At 57.9% G+C, this 17,938-nt stretch overlaps 1 protein-coding gene across 3 annotated transcripts in view; it reads left to right on the forward strand.

Moving 5' to 3' along the window:
• The window catches only part of SPSB1 (splA/ryanodine receptor domain and SOCS box containing 1), a 66,307-nt gene that overhangs the window by 550 nt on the left and 47,819 nt on the right, over nt 1–17,938 (forward strand). Inside the window, exon 1 of one of the 3 annotated variants that reach the window (XM_082685354.1) lies at nt 244–389. The exons of 1 other annotated variant lie outside the window; for it this stretch is intronic. The gene's annotated coding sequence lies outside the window, so the exon portion shown is untranslated. Of the gene's footprint in view, nt 1–243; nt 390–13,553; nt 13,893–17,938 lie in introns of those variants that run through there. One more of the 3 variants, XM_082685357.1, reaches the window with a different exon arrangement.

Genomic DNA, 17,938 nt, shown 5'->3' on the forward strand with positions numbered 1-17,938 from the left:
GGTGCCCCGGCGCCCCCCGGCCTCGGTGTTCGCGGCTTGTCCCTGCGGCCGAGCTGGGGGCGCTGACCCGCCCCTCCCACACGGGGGCAGCGCGACCCCGCTCTGCGAAGTTAGTTTCGCTTTTCCCGCCAGTCGGGACCCGGATCTGCTGCGCTGCCCTACTGGCCCCCTCGGGGCTCCCCCGTCCTGCCCGCAGCGCCTCCCCCGGGGAGCCCGCCGGGGCGACACCCGGGGCGGCGCCTCCCTCTCCGCCGTCCCGGAGCCGCCGCAGCTTCTCCCGGCAACCAGGGGGGAGCCGAGTGTTGTGTCAGCGGATCGATTGAAACAGAGAAACCACAGCAGCCTGGGTCGGTCGGTGGCACCGCGGCATGGCTCAGCGCGCGGCTGGGGTGCGTGGGGACTGGGTAACTGTCCTGCTCCCGTTCAAGGCAGAGGCTCCTGGAATGCTCACTGGCCTCTGGCGGGGTGGGTTGCCCAGCAGGGAGACTGGAAGTGAGTGTGTGAGTGAGTGTGCGTCTGTGTGTGTGTGCGCAAGGTCTGGTGACCCTGTGTCTGTCTGTGTGTCTCTGAGCCTGCCTGTGTGGGTGTGTCTGAGCCAGTCGAAGTGGTGTATCTGCGTGTGTGTCTGTGTGAGATTAAGTGTGCATGTAGTGTGTGTTTGTATTTGTGTGTCTCTGAGTGTTTCTGTGTGTCTGTGGGCATGAGTGAGTGTGTGCCTGGGGTGAGTGTGTGTGTGTATGTGTGTGTGCCATCGACGGTAACCCAGCAGTGGGGCTGCTGGTGACCAGAGCTGCTTAGCTTGACTTTCCTTGCTTGGTTCTTTCTGGTAAGTGGGCCGTGCAGACCTGTCGCCCCTCCGGTGTTGGCTGAGGAGAACACAGGCTCCTTCTCCGTCCCTCTTTTTCTCTGAAAATGAACCAGGCGGTTTGGGGGTGAGTTGGCAGGGGCTGCTTCCTGAGTGAGTAATATTTAATTAAACACTCTAGCTGGTAGCATCAGAAACTGGTCATGAGCTGAGTTTTAACAGGTGGTGATGGTGAAAAACGCCGTCCCCGGGGACCGCAGTTCATTGTCCTTGGCAGAATTCTCTCCTGGGGTAGGGCAGCTGGGGAGGGGGCCCAGAATCTCATTCCTGGTTGTTGGGTGTGAGGACAGCAAACATCCCTTCTCGGCCCTATACCTTTTTGATACTTCCCCTCTGGGTGGTGGAAAGTGCTAGATGAGGGGCAGAGACTGGCTTCTCTCTGCTGAGGCATCCATCCCGGAGCTAGGGAAGCCCTGTTTGACTTACAGGGCATCGACATCGGCCAAACTTTCCCTCTGGGCAGAGGCCCAGAGAGGGTGGCTGACTTGCAGGCACCGCAGAGCTGGGGCCATGGACGGTCTCCGGAGCCCCAGGTGCTGCCCCACATTACTGCCTCTGGTGCTGAGGTCATGGGCCAGACATCTCGGGTCTCCGCAGCTGTGAGGTGATGGACTGGATTAGATCATTTTAAGCATTTCTTGTTTTCTTACTGCTTTTTCTTCTGCACAGAGTGCTTTACGCAGGAAAGAGAGAGAAAGAGAGTTTGCAGGTGGGGAGGTACGGAGTGGCCCGATGCAATGATTTTACCAATCCTTTCTTTCCCAGCCTGGCTACCACCAGGGAAGTAGAAAGAATCAACCACAGTGGTTCTGACAATTATGAGCCAAGTGGGGGCCGACCTGGCTTCAGGGAGATCAGGGCTGTGGGGAGATCGTGGGTTCTGGGGGTTGCACGGCTCTTAGGAAGGAGTGGTCCTGCCTGGGGGCCCTGGGTGATGTCACTGTTGCTGCCTTCCTTGGTCTACTCCAGCAAGACTGAAACCGCCCCAGTGGGCTCCTGGGGCTGCCTCCAGAAACGCTTCAGGCCCCTGGGCAATCAGCGTAGAGGCTTTGTTTCTCCTATGGAGCCGGGAACAGGACACGGCTAGCTGGCAAAGGCCAGCGCTGCCCCTCCTCACTAGGGACCATGGAAACTGTGCTCTCCTGGCTGGGCCTGGGCCCCTTCTTGGACCTTCCCCCTCCTGGGATGAGCAGAGTCTTGCCTACCGATGCGTTTTCACATTTAGCAAAGCCTCCGATGCTACAACGTTGAGAGTTTTGTCCAGGAATTTCACACTGGTTCTTTTCAAGAAATAGGCTGTGGCTCATGGCCATAATCAGTTTATTTTTTGGTGCCTGAGGAGTTTGGGAACGAGGATCTTCATCACACAGGAGCCCAGGGCAGGTGTCGGTGTGCCTCTGCTGGAGTGAGTCCCTCCTGATCTAAAAGTCCAGCTCTTGGTCAAGTGCAGGGCGTGTCCTGCCATGTGCTTCCGAGGCCTGCCGTTGTTGGATGATGAAGGTGGCGATGATGCTGGTGTGATAGCAGGAAACGGTTTTCTAGCCCGTGCTAGTGCCAGGCTCTGACCTGAGTCCTTGACACATTAACCCTCGTACTTTTCCTAAGAACCCTGGGGCAGCGAGCAGGTTCTCCTTCTATCCACCTCGTCCTGGGGTCGGAACGGCCGGCCACATGACTTGGCCAACGTCTTGCTGCTACCGGGTAGTGGAGTAAAACCCTACCCCTGACTTTTTTTTAAGCTGTCTTAATCAGTACAGGGTGCTTCCCTTAATCAGTACAGGTGACCTTCTCTTCAAGAAGCACTTGCTGACTTTTCTTTAATGAAAAGCTTTATTATTATGGAAAATTGCAAATATATAGCAGAGCTGGGGGAAGGGTGTAAGGTTTCCCCGCAGCTTCAAGTGTCGATGCATACACACACCCCCACACTCACACACCTCCGTGTACACCCACACACGTGTCCATGTACACGTGCACACACTCATGCCGGACTCTTCGGAAGCAAACCTCAGACGAGCTATCAGGCTGTGAGTGCTTGCTAAGCATTCAAGCGAGATCTCAAGCCTGGAAGAGGTAGACTGACACCCAGGGGACAGGTGGGGGTAAGCACACTCTGCCTGGCTGGGACTTGAGGGTCCTTCCTGGCTGTGGCAAGGGGAGGACAGCTCATTGGGACGCCACACCCTCCCCCAGAGTCTTCGGGAAGCTTCTTGCTTATTTTGTGTTTTAAAAGCCCCATTCATTGCTCAGCATTACAAATAAATGAGCCCGTTGGTTGGTCGAGAGACAGCCCACAAAAACAACAGACCTCGGCTCCCCATGGGCCTCCCTTGGAGATGGGGAGAGGGACCTGAAAGGCACAGCCCTGTCTCACGCCCCCATCATGGAGCCTGGGCCTTGGGTGGGCACGGGCATCCGAAATAGGGCCTGGGCTGCAGGGGATGTGTAAGTGGTTCGTTAACAAGTGTGGTCCTCAACCCAAGCTTAGACCCAAGCTTAACCGTCTTGATTGAAGTCCCCACCATGTGGGTAGCCAATGGAGGAGTGCACAGGTGCCTCCCACCCTGGGGAGGCGGTGAGTGATTTAGGCCCAAGACTCAGGGCATGGGGACATAAATGCCACAGGGTGGGGGCTCCAGGATCTAGCTGGTGACAGGGTCCTGACAATGGCCACAGCTGCAAACAGCCTTTGCCAGAGAGGCTGCCTGTGGCCAAACAGCTTCTGGCTCTGCTTTCGGGCCCGTGATGACTAAACCGTGTCCCTGCGTCCCTGCATCTGTTTCCCGTTGGTTGGGGCGGAGGCTGACGGTGTTTTCAAGGTGGAGTCCCCAGGCCGGGTAACTATTTGGACACGGGGTGTGAAGACGTGTGAAGGCCTGCAGATGTCTGGGAGCCTCCGGGCCAGTTGAGGGTCAGTCTGGATGGTGACCCTAGAGAGAGGGCTGGGGGCCAGGCTCGTGGAGCCGCCGGGAGCCTCTCCCAGGTGGAAGGGGTCTGTGGGTGTGCCCAGATGGCAGCTAGGCCTGGGGCTCTAGAGAGAAGCCTGGGCTGGAGACAGAGACTGTGGAACCTTCTTTCCAAGGGGGGTTAGCTGAGGGGCCTCTGGCATGTGAGGAGGCGTGCCCAGGGATAGAACCCTGGTTCTGGCCTTTTCCTCTAGAACCGGGGGAGACCCTCGTCGTGGGCCGTGTGCTCCTCCTTGTTCTGAGAGCGAGGGTGTGTAGGATCCCCACGGTGGGTGCCCGGCTGCCCAAGGGCCCTGTGGGAAGGCCCCTCTAGGGTCAGGGGTTTCATACCTAAATCTCGTTCTATGGTAAAATGCACATGACCTCACACTTCCCATCATAGCCACCGCTCATGCCCCATTGGCTGAAGCACACATGTGGTGTGTGGCCTTCACCATGTCTGTCTCCCCGACTCTTCCCAGCCGATGAAAACTCCACTGTGCGGAGTTACCACATTCATCCGTGGAGGAACACGGCCTCTCTGTTTATGGCACTGCCTGGGAGCACCAGCTCCCGGGAGGGGCTTCGTGGGCCTTTGGGGTCGGAGAGGGAGAGTGCGGGTCCAGGGGGCCCTGATCCCTGCCCCTCCTGGATGCAACCGGCCCAGCCCCACAGGCTGCTGCCCCCTCCTGCTGGTCAGACACAAGGTGAGGCTGCCTGTGGGAGCTCACGGGGCCTGGGGAGCCTAGGGTGTGTGGGGGGCAGGGGGAGCCCCAGGGCTCTGGATCCCCTTGGTCACAGCCCCCAGAGCTGCCCTCGGGGCAAGAGGGGGGCAGCTCCCTCAGCCCCTGCCTGCCGGCCTGCCTCCCACTCCCAGCTCAGTACAAAGGGTCTCTACTTCCTCACTTCCCTGGCACTTCTGGATCTTTCCAGGAGATCTTGGATGTCACTGTCCCAACTGCTGCTCCTCACTGACCCTGCTGCTTTGGGGCCATCACCCCTCCTTCCTGCCTAGAGAATACTCAGCACCAGTCGCCCGCATCCTTCCCTCCCAGCGCCGCCCTCTCTCTGCTCCCCACCTCCCCAGCGCCCGTCCCTGTCCTTAGAGCTCTCCCGCGTACCCGCCCCCTGATGTCCCTGGTAGCCTCCATCCCCTGCATCTATGTCTCGCTGACCCCCCAGCCTTGCCCTCCTGCCCCCACCCTGCCTCATTCCCATGCTCACCAGCCGAGCACATTCCTACCTCGATGCTACGCAAACTCTTCTCACTTAATTTTTAAAACCTGATTTCCACACGTCTCCCTCCTCCCTGGCCTCCTGGCTCATGTGGCGTTCCTGCGGCAGGCGGCGGGGCCTCCAGCTTCCACCCAGAAACCCAAGCCAGACACACACTCCCCTGCACAAGACACCACAGGGAGGCTGATCAGTGCCCCGCTGGACTGGGGGATGGGGGCGGGCACGGCTGGTGGTGCTTCTGGGCAGGGGGCTTGGGGAGACCTGAATCTCCCCAGCCTTTGCTGTCCAGGTAGCCCAGACCCGGGCTTTCCCTCAGAGCCTCCTCCACTCTGATCATGCAGGGTGACAGCCCCTTTGTGGGGCGGCCGTGAGGTCTTAGGGAGGTGACGCGCTCCAGCACTGGCCACGACATGCTAGTGGGTGGTGGCATCGCCCCCCATGGACCTGCCTGTCTGAGAACCCGAGTGCCGAGTTTACAGTTTGAAGACCAGAACTCCCCCCGTCCAAAACAAGCCCCCTCTCCTGGGTGTTTCTGGACTGCTCGTCATTTATTCTTCCATTCACACATTTATTGAGCACCTACAGTATGCAGCCAGTCTGCTGGGCTGAGGATACAAAGGATGGTGGGGAGGCGTGTCGCTCTTAGAGACCTCTCCGTCTAGCGGGTGAGACCGGCCAGACTCTGGTGATGACCTTCCCAGGGTGTGCTGGAGAGGCTGACGGGGGGGCTGGGGGGGTCGGCTGGGGGGTCGGTGGGCGTTCCAGGTGGAAGGGCGGTGGGTGTGGGAGGTGAGCATGGCCTGGCGTGTGGCCGGGTGGGGGCTGAGGGAGAACAGAGGGGCCAGAGGAGGACACTGGGAGGCGGCCTGTGGGGAGAGGGGCCGAGGCACAGGATGCTCTCTGGGAGGGTGAGCTCAGATGTGGGTTCCTCAAGGCAGTGGCTGAGGGGTGACTCTGGGGTGACCACATGTTTGGCTCTGTCATCTTTACCCTCTCGGCCATGGGTCCCTATGGCGGGATAGCCTCCTCGTGGTGGACGCAGCTTCCTGCGCTAGTTTGCCCAGCACGTGTTCCCCATAAATAGCCCGGTTCCGACAAGGGAGAACATTCTGGGCACTGCAGAGCTGGGGGCGGGGGGCTGGAAAGAACTCATCTTTTTTTTTTTTTTAAGATTTTATTTATTTATTTGACAGAGAGAAATCACAAGTAGATGGAGAGGCAGGCAGAGAGAGAGAGAGGGAAGCAGGCTCCCTGCTGAGCAGAGAGCCCGATGCGGGACTCGATCCCAGGACCCTGAGATCATGACCTGAGCCGAAGGCAGCGGCTTAACCCACTGAGCCACCCAGGCGCCCAAGAACTCATCTTCCTGCGGGAGGCCCCTCGCCCTCCAGCCCAGAGAGGGGAGGTGGAGCTGGATGGAGTCTTGGGGACCTGGGGGGAGGATGATGGGCCGGGACCCTGGAAGGGCGGACTGGGTGGTTTGGACGTAATGGAGGACAAAGGGCACGTGCAGAGCTCAGGTGGAGAAGAGGCAGCTTTGACGGGCCGGTCGCAGAAATTCAGGCTGGGGATCCCAGTGACAGCGGTGACCACCCGGAGGCTGGCGGGTCCCAGTCGGTCTTCATATTGTCGGTGAGGTCCCAGAGCGCGGTGCTGCCCCGTTTTACAGATGAGAAGACAGAGGCTTGGAAGGGGAGGCCAGAAGGGGAGGAGCAGGGAGCCGGGCCCTGTGGTCTGCACCCGGGTCTGCACCCGCACCCACCAAACTCTGCCACCAAGAAGGAGAGCAGCGGCAGCGAGTGGCTTGAGAGGCTAGACCAGCCGTCGACGCGGCCCGCACCCTGGACGCGAGGAGTCACTGAGAGTCAGAGGGGCCCCGGTTTGTGGGGATACGACGGTACCCCCAGCAGAAATGGGATTGGGGGCTCCGTGGAGAGGCCTCTTAACACGCTCTGTGCTCCTGACTCCTTTTTTTTTTTTTTTTTTAATTGAGGTAAATTCCATATTCCCTACAGCAGTCCATTCTGAAGTGAGTGGTTCCGTTGTGTCTAGAACATTCACAATCTATGCGGCCGCCTCTGCCTGCTTCCCAGCATGATCGTCCCTCAGACGGAAACCTGGGGCCCGCTAGCGGTCACTGCGCCTGCCCCTCCCCCAGCCTCTGGCAGCCACCGGTCTGCCGTCCGTCTCCATGGATTTGCCTATTCCGGACATTTCCTATAAATGGAACCATCCACTCTGGGACCTTTTGTGTCTGGCTTCTGGCTAATTACGTTTGGCGTGGAAGATTGCAGTGTTTCCTGAATAGAAGCTGGGTTTCCCTTCCTGGCTCGCTTGGGGGCCACTGGGAGGTGGGGACAGCTCCATTCAGACGGCTGGTCTGAAACGCTCGCCTAGAGCCATGTAAACACCTGCTTCCCTCTCTGCATCCATCCCCGCCCAAGACCCAGCCGCTGTCCTGCTGACTTTTTCATTGTTTTAAACTTTTTTTTCCAGTGATCTTTCAAAAACACCTGATGAGGTCCACGCCTGTCTTGAAGCCCATCAACAGCAATGCTGCTCTTAGGGAAAATTCTCATTCCCAAACCCGTGACATGGCCTCAGACGTGGCATGACCTCGTCTCAGGTCCGCTTGGTGCCACCACCCCCCTACCTAGAGCAGCAAGGCCCCATGTGTCCCCATATGTCCCCCGTGTCCCCCCAGGACCGGCTCTGGGGCTGGGGGTCAATAACTCATGGAGCTTCTTGCTCTGTGTCCACCCTTGCCAGGGTCAGCGGCACCCCAGCCATGGGTCCTGCCTCGGGGGTCCCTGCAGAGTCACAGTGCCATCATCATGGATGGGGTGGGGGACCGTTTGTAGAGGCAGCACTGCTGGGTTGCCCCCTAGCACGGGAGAAGACCCGACCTGTCACACTTCAGGGCATGTTGGCTCTTTCGTTGTTGGAGCCCTTGACAACTTGCCCCTCCGCCGTTTCTAGCCCATTCTCTGGCTACTGTTTCCGTGAGGCTGTCTCTACTCCTGTATGCTCCGAGTCGGAAATAGCGTGGACCGTGATGGGACGCCTGCTGGGTGTGAGGCACTGTGCGTGCTGTTGTCGATGGGTTTCAAAAAAGGAGGGTCGACCCCCCCCCCTTTCCAGATGAGGGAAGTGAGCCTCAGAGACCTTTCCCGAGTCGCAAGAGGGGACACGGCCGCGTGGCTGATGGAAGGCTGGCCTGATTCCACACACCGGGCTCATTTAGCCCTTCTTAGCACCAGGCCTGACGCTGGAGGCGTGCGAAGCTGCCTGAGGCCTCGAGCGTCCGTGTTGCAGCAGGTGGAGATGACAGGTGTGGGCAGGAAACACTAGCTCACTGTCAGGTGTGCTGGGCAGGCCAGAGAGCCTCCATGCTAAGCTGGGGGGCGGGGTCTCATGTTGGGGGCGGGGAGGTAGAGTGACCCCAAGGAGGAGGAGGATCATGGGAAGGCTGCTGGGGAGCAGGGAGGCCTTGAATGCCAGGCCTAAGTGTGGATAGGAGGTGTCCTTGTGTCCCTTCCCGGCCCCAGGCACCCCAAAAGCGAGGAGGCACTGATAAACTAGGAACGTGTGTCTCCACCTGCCTCTGCCTCCTTCATGGAACACTCTGGCCAGGTCCTCTTAGTCCAAATCAAGCCCCTGGTCCTTTTCCTGGACGCTCTGGGGGGCTCTCCCAGCAGATCATTAACCATCGGTCATTTGGCTGCAGGTCTGACCAAGGCTGGGGTTTTTGGCTGGGGTGGTGCTGCACCCGTGACCTCAACCTCTCCTGGGATGAGAGCATGGGGAGGCTCTCCTGCACCCGCCGGGGCTGATTTCCCGCCCTTGGAAGGCCACACGGGCCACATTGGTGGGATCTGTGGGCTAGGTTGATCCCAGGGAGCCTCATGCGATCCTGGACATAAAACACGGGATTCGGAGGATGGCTGTTTTGGGGGCAGGATGAGGGGCCCTGTGCCACGTTCTTGGGGTCACCTACATGGACTTCTGGGGGACGAGCCCCTGGATAGATCCGGAAGATCTGGGAATCAGAAGACCTTTGCTTAATTACTCTGGAGTTGGGGGTAGGGGGAGACCTGTGAGGGTTTTTACTTGTCCGAGGGTCTTTGCAGCTTGGAGATTTTGAGAAGCTCCAATTTCAAGAAGCTCTAATGAGAAAGGTCACCTTGCATTTATGAAGCTTGAAAGAACCATCTTAAGGGGCAACAGCAGTGTGGAATGTGTTTCATGATGCGTAAATCATCTATAAATGTCAGGGTCTCTTTGAACCAACTTTCATCATCTCTGGAGAAACGTGGTGTTCGAAAAGATACTGATGTCCCCCCCCCGCCCCTTCCAGTTCTATCTATTGGGCCAAATTTGAGCTGTTTTGTATTTTGTCTGTTTTATCCCCCCTCCCCCCACCCCATACCTACCCACCCCCCAGGGTTCCAGCAAGCCTGTCTTCCTCACCACTGTGTCACACTTGGGGGTGTCTAGACAGCTCAGGATAAAGGTGTTTGTTTGTTTGCTTTAAATTCCCTCATCATTCAGCCAGCATTCGCTGAATGGCTGAGCTGTCCAGGCTGTCGCGGTGCCTACGCCGAGGGAGAGGTCCAGACAGCACCGGCCCAGGGGACCGTGTCTGAGCCGAGTCCTGAACGGAGACGGGCTGCCTCCCTCCGTCAGGTGTTCTCACCGCCCCTGCTTTCTGCTGTCTGTGTTTCTGTGCATTTTTTTAAATGGAAGATTTGGAACACATGCAAGGGGGTCTCATGAGCCCCACGTGTCCATGACCAAGTGCGACGTTACCACAGTCCCTGTGTCTCTGCACTGTGCACGAGACACCCATCTGTCTGGAAAGACGCTGCTCAGGGAATAAACGTGAAGCCCCAGAAACGGCCAGACGGGACTCGGATGCCACATCACCTGGCCCTGGTTCTGTGCAGAGTCTTAGGCTTCCAGCCCCCAGTGGGAAGATGGGTCACTTGAACCAGAGCAGTCTGACTCTGATCCTTTTTTTTTTTTTTTTTTTGGTGGGGAGTAGGGTTCTGTGCAACACTTAACTCTTGGAGGAAATTAAACTGCTGAATATATGTTTGGGGGCCACTGTCCTAGAAGCAGACTAGGGGGTGGTCTTCTGTCTCCTCCTCCTGCCTCTGCCCTTCCCCCAAAACATTTTGCTAAACTGGCAGGAGTAGATTAAGGTCAATGTCGGGGCCAGGCAGAATGGTTCTGCCTTGACTGACTGGGTGTTGGGTGTGAGCTGTGGCTTGATCTGCCATGTTTTGGATGTTAGGGATGTGACCTCTGTTTTCCTTCTGGAAATGGGCTTGGAGCCTCCATGGGGAACCAGATAAAAGAGCTGTGTTCGGGCAAAGTAGAAAAATGGAGTTGGTTTTCGCTCCTTAAGCCAGAGAATAAGCAATCACTGAGATACGGGGGCCCTTGCGATGGCCAAGTTTTTGCCTTCATGTCCTTGTTTTGCCTGAATTTTTAAAAAGACAAAGCAGGTGGAACCCGACTTTGCTGGCTATTATAGTGGGATGCTGTCTCTTCGGGGCTCAGAGTGTATACAGCAGGAGCTAATCCAGGATTCGTACTGAGATCCAATTCACACGCCATGCTGCTTACCCATTGTAAATGTCCACTCCCATGATTGCTAGTGACTGTGCAGTGGGGTGGCCAGCAGCGCCAGCCCCGAGTTCATGACTTCTCCCTACCCTAGCGCGATCTGCAGGTGGGAGCCGGGAGGTGGGAGGTGGGGGGTGGGGGTTGCAGTTGCGGCTCTTGCGAGCGCCTGTACCGGTAGAGACAGTGTCGTCCTGAAGTTTCTTGGGTCAGTGGCGCACGGGCTGCTCTCCTCAAGGACCTCCTCAAGCTCGCCCCTGTCATCTCCCTGATGGGCACAGTTCCAGAAAGCACCTGTTGAAGGCTGCCCGGGGAAGGGTTTGGGTCTGTGTAGAGGTTATCAAGGGGAGGGGTGACTGGCAGTAGTGTGTGCCGATTGTCCAAAGCCGGACCCAAGCTGTGTGTGTGTTTCCCAGTGGACTGTACACACTGACCACCTTTTCCTCCTGGGTTTAGACCCGTTTGCTCACTGTTACACTGAGTTGTCGCTATGTGCCAGGAATCATGCTCGGCACTTCCCGTACAAGTTATGTACTGTTCCCAAGAGCCCTGTGAATGGAGTTGGTTATGCCCATTTTACAGATGGGAAAACTGACCCAAAAGTCAAATACCTTGCCTGGGATCACACGGCCAAGAAGTCAGGCTGGGTGCAGCCCCTGTCTGTGCTCTTGAATCACGCCCCCACGAGGCCTCTGAGTGTGTAGAAGCCCCTGATCTGGGATAGGAGGGGGTCAAAAGGCAGGAGCCATTGGGTCACCACACGGTGTTACATTATGTGATACGGGTGTGCCTGGAGCGCTCCAGGGGATGAGAGCTTTCTGGAGGAGAGAAGCCTTAGCCAGACAAAGGGGAGGGCACAGGAGGGGTCCCCAGGGGGAAGAGGTGCCAGAGCACAGACCAGGTGAGAACGCATTCCCCTTGGCCTGTCCCCTCTGTGTCTTGCTGGCCAACCCTTAGCAGGTACTGAGATCCTGAATCTTGTGTTTTCCCCGTCAGGAGTGACCAAGACAACTTGAAAATGCCCTCAAATGTTCTCTTGACATTTCAACATCTCTGCTGGGCTGTGACTAGATCCGGCTGTGTCCATGCAATCCTACCTCCCCTGGCCCCTCCAATAAACAAAACAAGCTGGCCAGCTAGGGGAGCGGGGGGGGGGGGGGGGGCTGGGCGGAGGCTTCAGGTTCTGCAAGCAGCCCTCCTAGGGGGCCCGCACCCCAGCACCTTGACCCCCACCCCCACCTTCTGCATGCCTATAGCGGGGAGGAGATGCAGAGCGATGCCCTCTTTTGGTTCATAAGCAAAAGGAGAGGGAAGAAATTAGGGAAGTGAGGGCAGGACCCCCAACACTTGGTTCTGCTCATTGTCTATTAAATCCCATAAAGAATTTCAGAACAGGGGCGCCTGAGTGGCTCAGTGGGTTAAGCCTCTGCCTTCGGCTCAGGTCATGATCCCAGGGTCCTGGGATCAAGCCCCGCATCAGGCTCTCTGCTCAGCAGGGAGCCTGCTTCCTCTGCCTCTCTGCTTGGTTGTGATCTCTCTCTCTCTGTCAAATAAAAAATACAATTTTAAAAAAGAAAAAAAAAAAAAAGAAGAATTTCAGAACATTACTATCTCATCCCCGAGCTCCCCTTGGCCAGGCTGGAGCAGTGGTCTTCTTACATCACCTTGTTTTTCTCCAAGAAAAATCAGCCTGCAGCATCAGACTTTAATTACCTTCCCGAGGGACACTTCCTGTGGATATTTCTACTGACAAGTGGCTGAGGTCGTGCTCCTACATAAAATTAGGGTTTTTAACTGGGTCACAAACTCAGATGCCCCCAGGGGCCGGGAAAGAGGCAGAAACGAAGCATCAACACCCGAGTCAGGTGGAAGGCTATAGGGAGGGGGGAGGACTGTGGCAAAGCAGAGTACGTCTGTCCTCTGTCCAGGAGTGGCCTTTCCTACCCAGGACAGTGGGGTCCAATGCACTGAAGTGTCCATTTCTTTGTCCCCCTAAGAGAAGCCAGGAATCCAGGCGTTTTTTGTTTTTTAATGTAGGCAGAAAACGTAGAGGGTTTTTTGTTTTTTAAAGAAACGACACAGCATACAATGTCTGAGCCTTCCCTGTGCAGGTGAGGAGGACAAGGCCACGGAGGCCAGTGGGTCACGGAGCTTCAGGGTTCAGGAATCTGGGACTGGACTTGTGGGTGCCTGGCCTGGCCCCTCTCTACCTCCCCAGGGCCGCCTCCTGGGTAAGGCAGCAGGGCTGGAAACCAAGTCAGCCAATTGCCCTGCAGCAAGCAGGACAGGACCCAGAGAGACCGAGCCCTGCAACAGTCCTTCCGCCACCGTAGCTCGCAGCAAAAGACACCTACCTACTGCAGAGTCCCCGCCTTGCTGCCTGTCGGCGGCATGACCCGAAGCACCTCACCTAGATGGTCTCTGTGATCCGGCAGAGCTCCTGGTAGGTTCTGTTGCCCCCACTGCACAGATGAGGAAACTGAGACCCGCAGGGGTTCAACTGACTGGATGGGGTGGGAGCTGACGCCTGAGCCAGGGCTTCTCATCGCCGAAGTTTCCCAAAGTGGGGTTCGGGCACAGAGCAAGGAGTGCGTTTCACCCTTTTGACCTGGTGCGAGCAGACCCGCCCTCACGTTCAGCCCTGGCCGGGGCATCCCCTGCAGCGTGAGGGACCTTGCCCGCTCCGCCCCCCCCCAACTCTGGATGGGAACCTCGAGAGCCCCAGCGGCCCCACCTACTGCAGGACCCACTGCGCTGCTCACAAGCTTGCTGACTAATTCCTTTTGCAAACGGTTCAGTTTCACATGCTTCAATTTCCAGTAACTACGTGGGTGGATTTGTTTCATTTAAGGGGAAAACAAAACAAAACAAAACATGGAGGGGGTTTTCTTTCCCAAGAAGAGGACTCGCCAATTATGGGTTTAGTGCGTGTGGCCCCGGGGCGGCCCGGTGCGGTTCCACCGCCCGCAGGGCCACTTGGCAGGCGGACTCCGAGGGAGAAATTGCTTAGTCATGTATAAGCGGGGGACCAGGTGCGGGCGGTCAGGGAGGTGCCGCGGCCCTGTGCTCTTCCCCACTCGGCCCTGCAGGCAGGGGAGGTGGGGGGCCGTGGTGCCAGGTGGGACAGCCGGCCTCGCCCACTGTGGGGCTCGCGGCACCCCCCAGGGGGAACTGGCCTGGAAGGAGACGCTCCCCAGCTGGCCTGCCCCCAGCTTCAGGTGAGTTGGGGAGCATGCTGTGCCCGGGCACGTTAGAGGCGGTCCCCAGGGGACAAAGGAGGGGTGCTGTGGGCGGGCGTGGGTGTGTCTTCCCGCAGAGGCTTGACCAGATAATATCAGCTTGCTGATTTGGCGTGGGCACCGGCCATGCGTTTGTGTCAACCTTGGGCAGAATCCTGGGCGTGACCCCTTTAGCTGCTGGAGATGGAGGTTACTGCAAAGGGGCTGATTGGTGAAGGGGATGCCTGGGGGTTCAGGGCAGTCGCTTTTCACCAAGAGATCAGGGATTGTTGGGGCATCTGGGAGCCCATATGCATTCCACAGGCCCAGGGCACCAACGCAGCCCTGTGTGAGGTCTCTGGGGCATGGGTCTCTCCTCCGGAGGAAACCACCTTGGGAAGCTGTGTATAGTCTGGCTGTGGGAGCTGGAGCAGTCAGGAGCCTGGCTCAGGAATCAGGTGGAGGTGGCTGGAGTCCTGCTCTGGTACCTGCCCCTGTGATCTGGGCCTCAGTTTCCCATCTGTGAAATGGGGATGTAAGAGTACCCCATGGATGGGGACGTTGACTTGGGTGAACTTAGGTGCTGTCCTTCCCATAACTGGGATTCAAGGCCTGAGGTGGCACGGGGCCTTCCCTCCCATGTGCCTTCCTGCTCTGAGGGAACGTGTCTTGGAATTTATAATCTTTAGTCCTGGCCTTTGAGAACTTGCCTAGTGTGCTCTCTGGAAGGGAAGAGGGCAAATCGACAGTTAACTCTCCAACAATATTATCCTAGGCAGAGGGTCATAAAGGCAATGAGCGGTGAGAGGAGTTCTGGAGGACTTAGTTGGGATTCAGAGTTTACTCTTAGCAGGCAAATCTAGGAGGGCTTCCTGGAGGAAGTGATGTTGACGCTGAACCTTAGGATGTGTAAGAACTGGAGAGAAGGAGGGGAAAGATCTGTCACTGGTGGAAGAGGCTGTCCATATGCCACTCCGCTAGGAGCACAGAGGGTACCCAGTGTGGCGTAAGTGCTTAATAAATATCCTCAAAATCAAGGACTCTGGGATTTTTAGTTTATCTGGGAACCTATTTTTGTAGTTTTATCTGTTTTTATAGATGTGGAAACTGAGGCTCCCAGAGGCCAAGTAATGTGTCTGGGATTCAGGGTGGAAGCTAGAATCAACACTCATGGCCTTCCTAGGGTGAGGGGTGAGGGGTAGAGGGGCTGCCTGCCGCAGAGCTGCACTTCCAGAGGCTTCTTGAATGGGTGTATCTCATTCTTCATCCGCGCTCCCTTCACCCCACATGTTGGCCAAAAGCCTCTGTGTGCGGGGCTCTGCCCTGGTTTGCCCAGCGGGGCATACAGACAGACACACGGACATGGGCCAAGACCGAAAGGGGAGTCCTGCCTCCGTGTCCTTGCCTGTGTTGGGTTTTTAAGCCCGTGCTGTTCTGGAACTGCCCAGTACCCTGGGCCTGCCCTGGCGAGCCCGGGCTGGGTGAGATGGGGTGACTGGGCGTCCCCCAGGAGCCAGGGGAAGCGCGGTGGCCAGGCTCGGTCCCTGACAGCCAGGTGGGGACCACAGGAAGCCGGTGCGCTCACTCCCTTTCCGGGCAGGTTGGGGAGACGTGGCGTGTGTTCTGGGAAGCTGCGGTGTGGGGAGGGAGGGGTGGTGTTTCCTGCGGCCTGGCCGGGGAGGGGCTGTGGGCCGGGGCCACGGGCGGGTGGGGGTGAAGGCGGGTAAGAGCACCGGGGCCACGGCTGCCCTGCAGAGCCATGGCTCTGCCACCCCCGCTCCGGTCCCTCCCCAGCTGCCTGGCCCGAGGCATAGACAGCACCAGTCTACAGGGGGGACGGGGGCGGGAAGGAGGCCAGCATCCCACACCTGCGGCCCACAGAGTGGTCCTGCTATGTTCCTTTGTTCCTGAGCACGGCCCTTCCGGCTGCCGCTCTCAGGGTCCCCGCGTCCTGGAGAGACCACGAGGATTGGACTCTGGCTTCTGGCCTGGATCCCAGACCAGTCAGCCTTTTTGAGTCGCACGTTCCACTCCCGTGAGAGCTCACCTTGTGGAATCATCACAGGGACTCCACGAGGGTCGTGTGGGCCGTGGCCAGTTGCCTGCTTCATTCAGACAGTCGGTCCCCGGCCCGTGCAGCTGTCCGGCGGCTCACCCATTCGGTGCGGGCTGGGGATGCAGCCGCACGAGGCAGGCACCTGTCCCGGAGGGTTTGCCGTCCGTGGTGGGGACGTCACTTGAGCTGTAATTACAACACCGTGTGACCGGTGCAGGGAAAGCTAACAGGAGGGAACCCAGGAACGCAATCTGGGGAGGGTTGTCCTGTAGCAAGCCCTGAGGAGTAGGTAGGGACTGGAGAGGTGGGAGCCCCGGGGGAGGGGGTGGTGTGGGGAGCGCAGGAAGAGCATGCGGGCTGCAGCTCTGTGTGGACCCAGCGGGCCGGCCAGAGAGGAGGTGGGCAGAGGCCCGGCCTCATGTCGTTCACGGTGCCCGTGGAACATGCCCCCCCGGCCCCCACCCAGATCAGGGCTTCACCTCACACGCTACCCCCTATCTGGAGCCTTGAAGTGCAAAGACAGAAGGAGAGGCCAGCAGGAGGGACAAAGACAGTCCCCGGGGCCCTCTGGCTGTGCCCCCTCCCTGGGAGTTGAGGAGGAGGTGGGACCATCTTGGGTTAGAGGCTGGGTGAGGTTGCCTGGCCTCCAGGCCTCATGGGGCGTGGGGCGACAGGGCAGGGGGGAATTGGATTGGGGTGGCAGGGGGTGATGAGTTTTATGTGGCTTTGAGGCGTGAGATCCTTCCAGACCCAGGTGTGGCTGGCGTGGTTTGGGGGGTGGGGCGTGGATAGGGCCCCCTCTCATAGAGAGGGGGACTTCAAAATATGTCCAGCCTGGTGGTTAGAGACAGGTTAGCCCATTTGAAGAGCGCTCCAAAGTCCATACCCACTGGTCCTGCGGCTGCTTGAACTGTTGGCCTTGGGTGGGAAGCCTGTCCCCAAGCCTCCAGCCCTAGACTTCCTGGGAGGCCCCGGGCTAGGTCTGGCTCTGGGCTGGCCACCTGCCTGCCTGCTCCTGGGGTCAGAGGCAGGGTACTCTCCTTTTCCAAAAGGTGAAGGGGAATCTGTGCTCTCAGTTCCCACTGGGTCAAGTGACTTCTGTTGTGGCACGCAGATACTGCTCAGGACAGGGCCAGAGCCCCCTGCCAGGGATCCCAGATATCCGGCTGGTGTCTCTTTCTCGCTCTTTCTGGGCGCATCCTACCCCCCCCCCCCCACTTTGGTTTCTCTTTGCCTCCCTCTGAAATTTTCATAGCAGAAACTCCCTTCTGCAAATATTTACTGAGCACCCGCTATGTGCCAGCCATTGTTTTAGGCAGGGGGTCAGAGCAGAAACAAAACAGACCTGAGGGTGATAATTAACCTTCATTGTGTCTGGGGCATCTCTATGTTGTGGGTCTACCTGCAACACCTCCTCCCTTCCTCCTTCCCCCTGCTGGGCTTTAAGCCCCTCTCAGATGTGGTGTGCCTGTTTCCTGTTTAGCAGGTCTTGGAAGGTTCTAGAGAGCCAGGAAACCCCTTTGTATCTTATTATCCCAGAGCACTCCATTGATGGGGCATCTTGTACCCACAGTGGACTTGCTCAGGGTTCCTGATTTATTCCTTGATACTCAGAGGAAGCCTGTACCCAGCCCCCTTCTGCTCTGTGTTTCAGGCAGTAGAGCAGGAGAAATGGTTCACCTGGTGATAGGAGCTGGGGCCGGTCTCCCTGCTCAGTGCCTGTGCGTGGGTCTTGTGAGGAAGACAGGAGGCACCATGGGGTCTTCAGAGATGTGTGGGAGTTGCTGAAACACCCGCCAGGACAGACCCCGTGGTCCTAACACTGTGGCTGGGACACTGTGAGGCTCGGTGGGAATTTGCCGAATGAACCTCACTCCTGCTGATCATGACTTTCCTTTTGAAGGTGCCCTGGTGGAGGGCTCTGGGTCTCTTTATTTCCTTGGTGGGGGGAGGAGGGTTTTCAATTATGTCACTGGAGGTTTTGAGGCCA

This window comes from Mustela nivalis (genome assembly GCF_964662115.1).
Source record: "Mustela nivalis genome assembly, chromosome: 10".
In the NCBI taxonomy this organism is placed as follows: Eukaryota; Metazoa; Chordata; class Mammalia; order Carnivora; family Mustelidae; genus Mustela; species Mustela nivalis.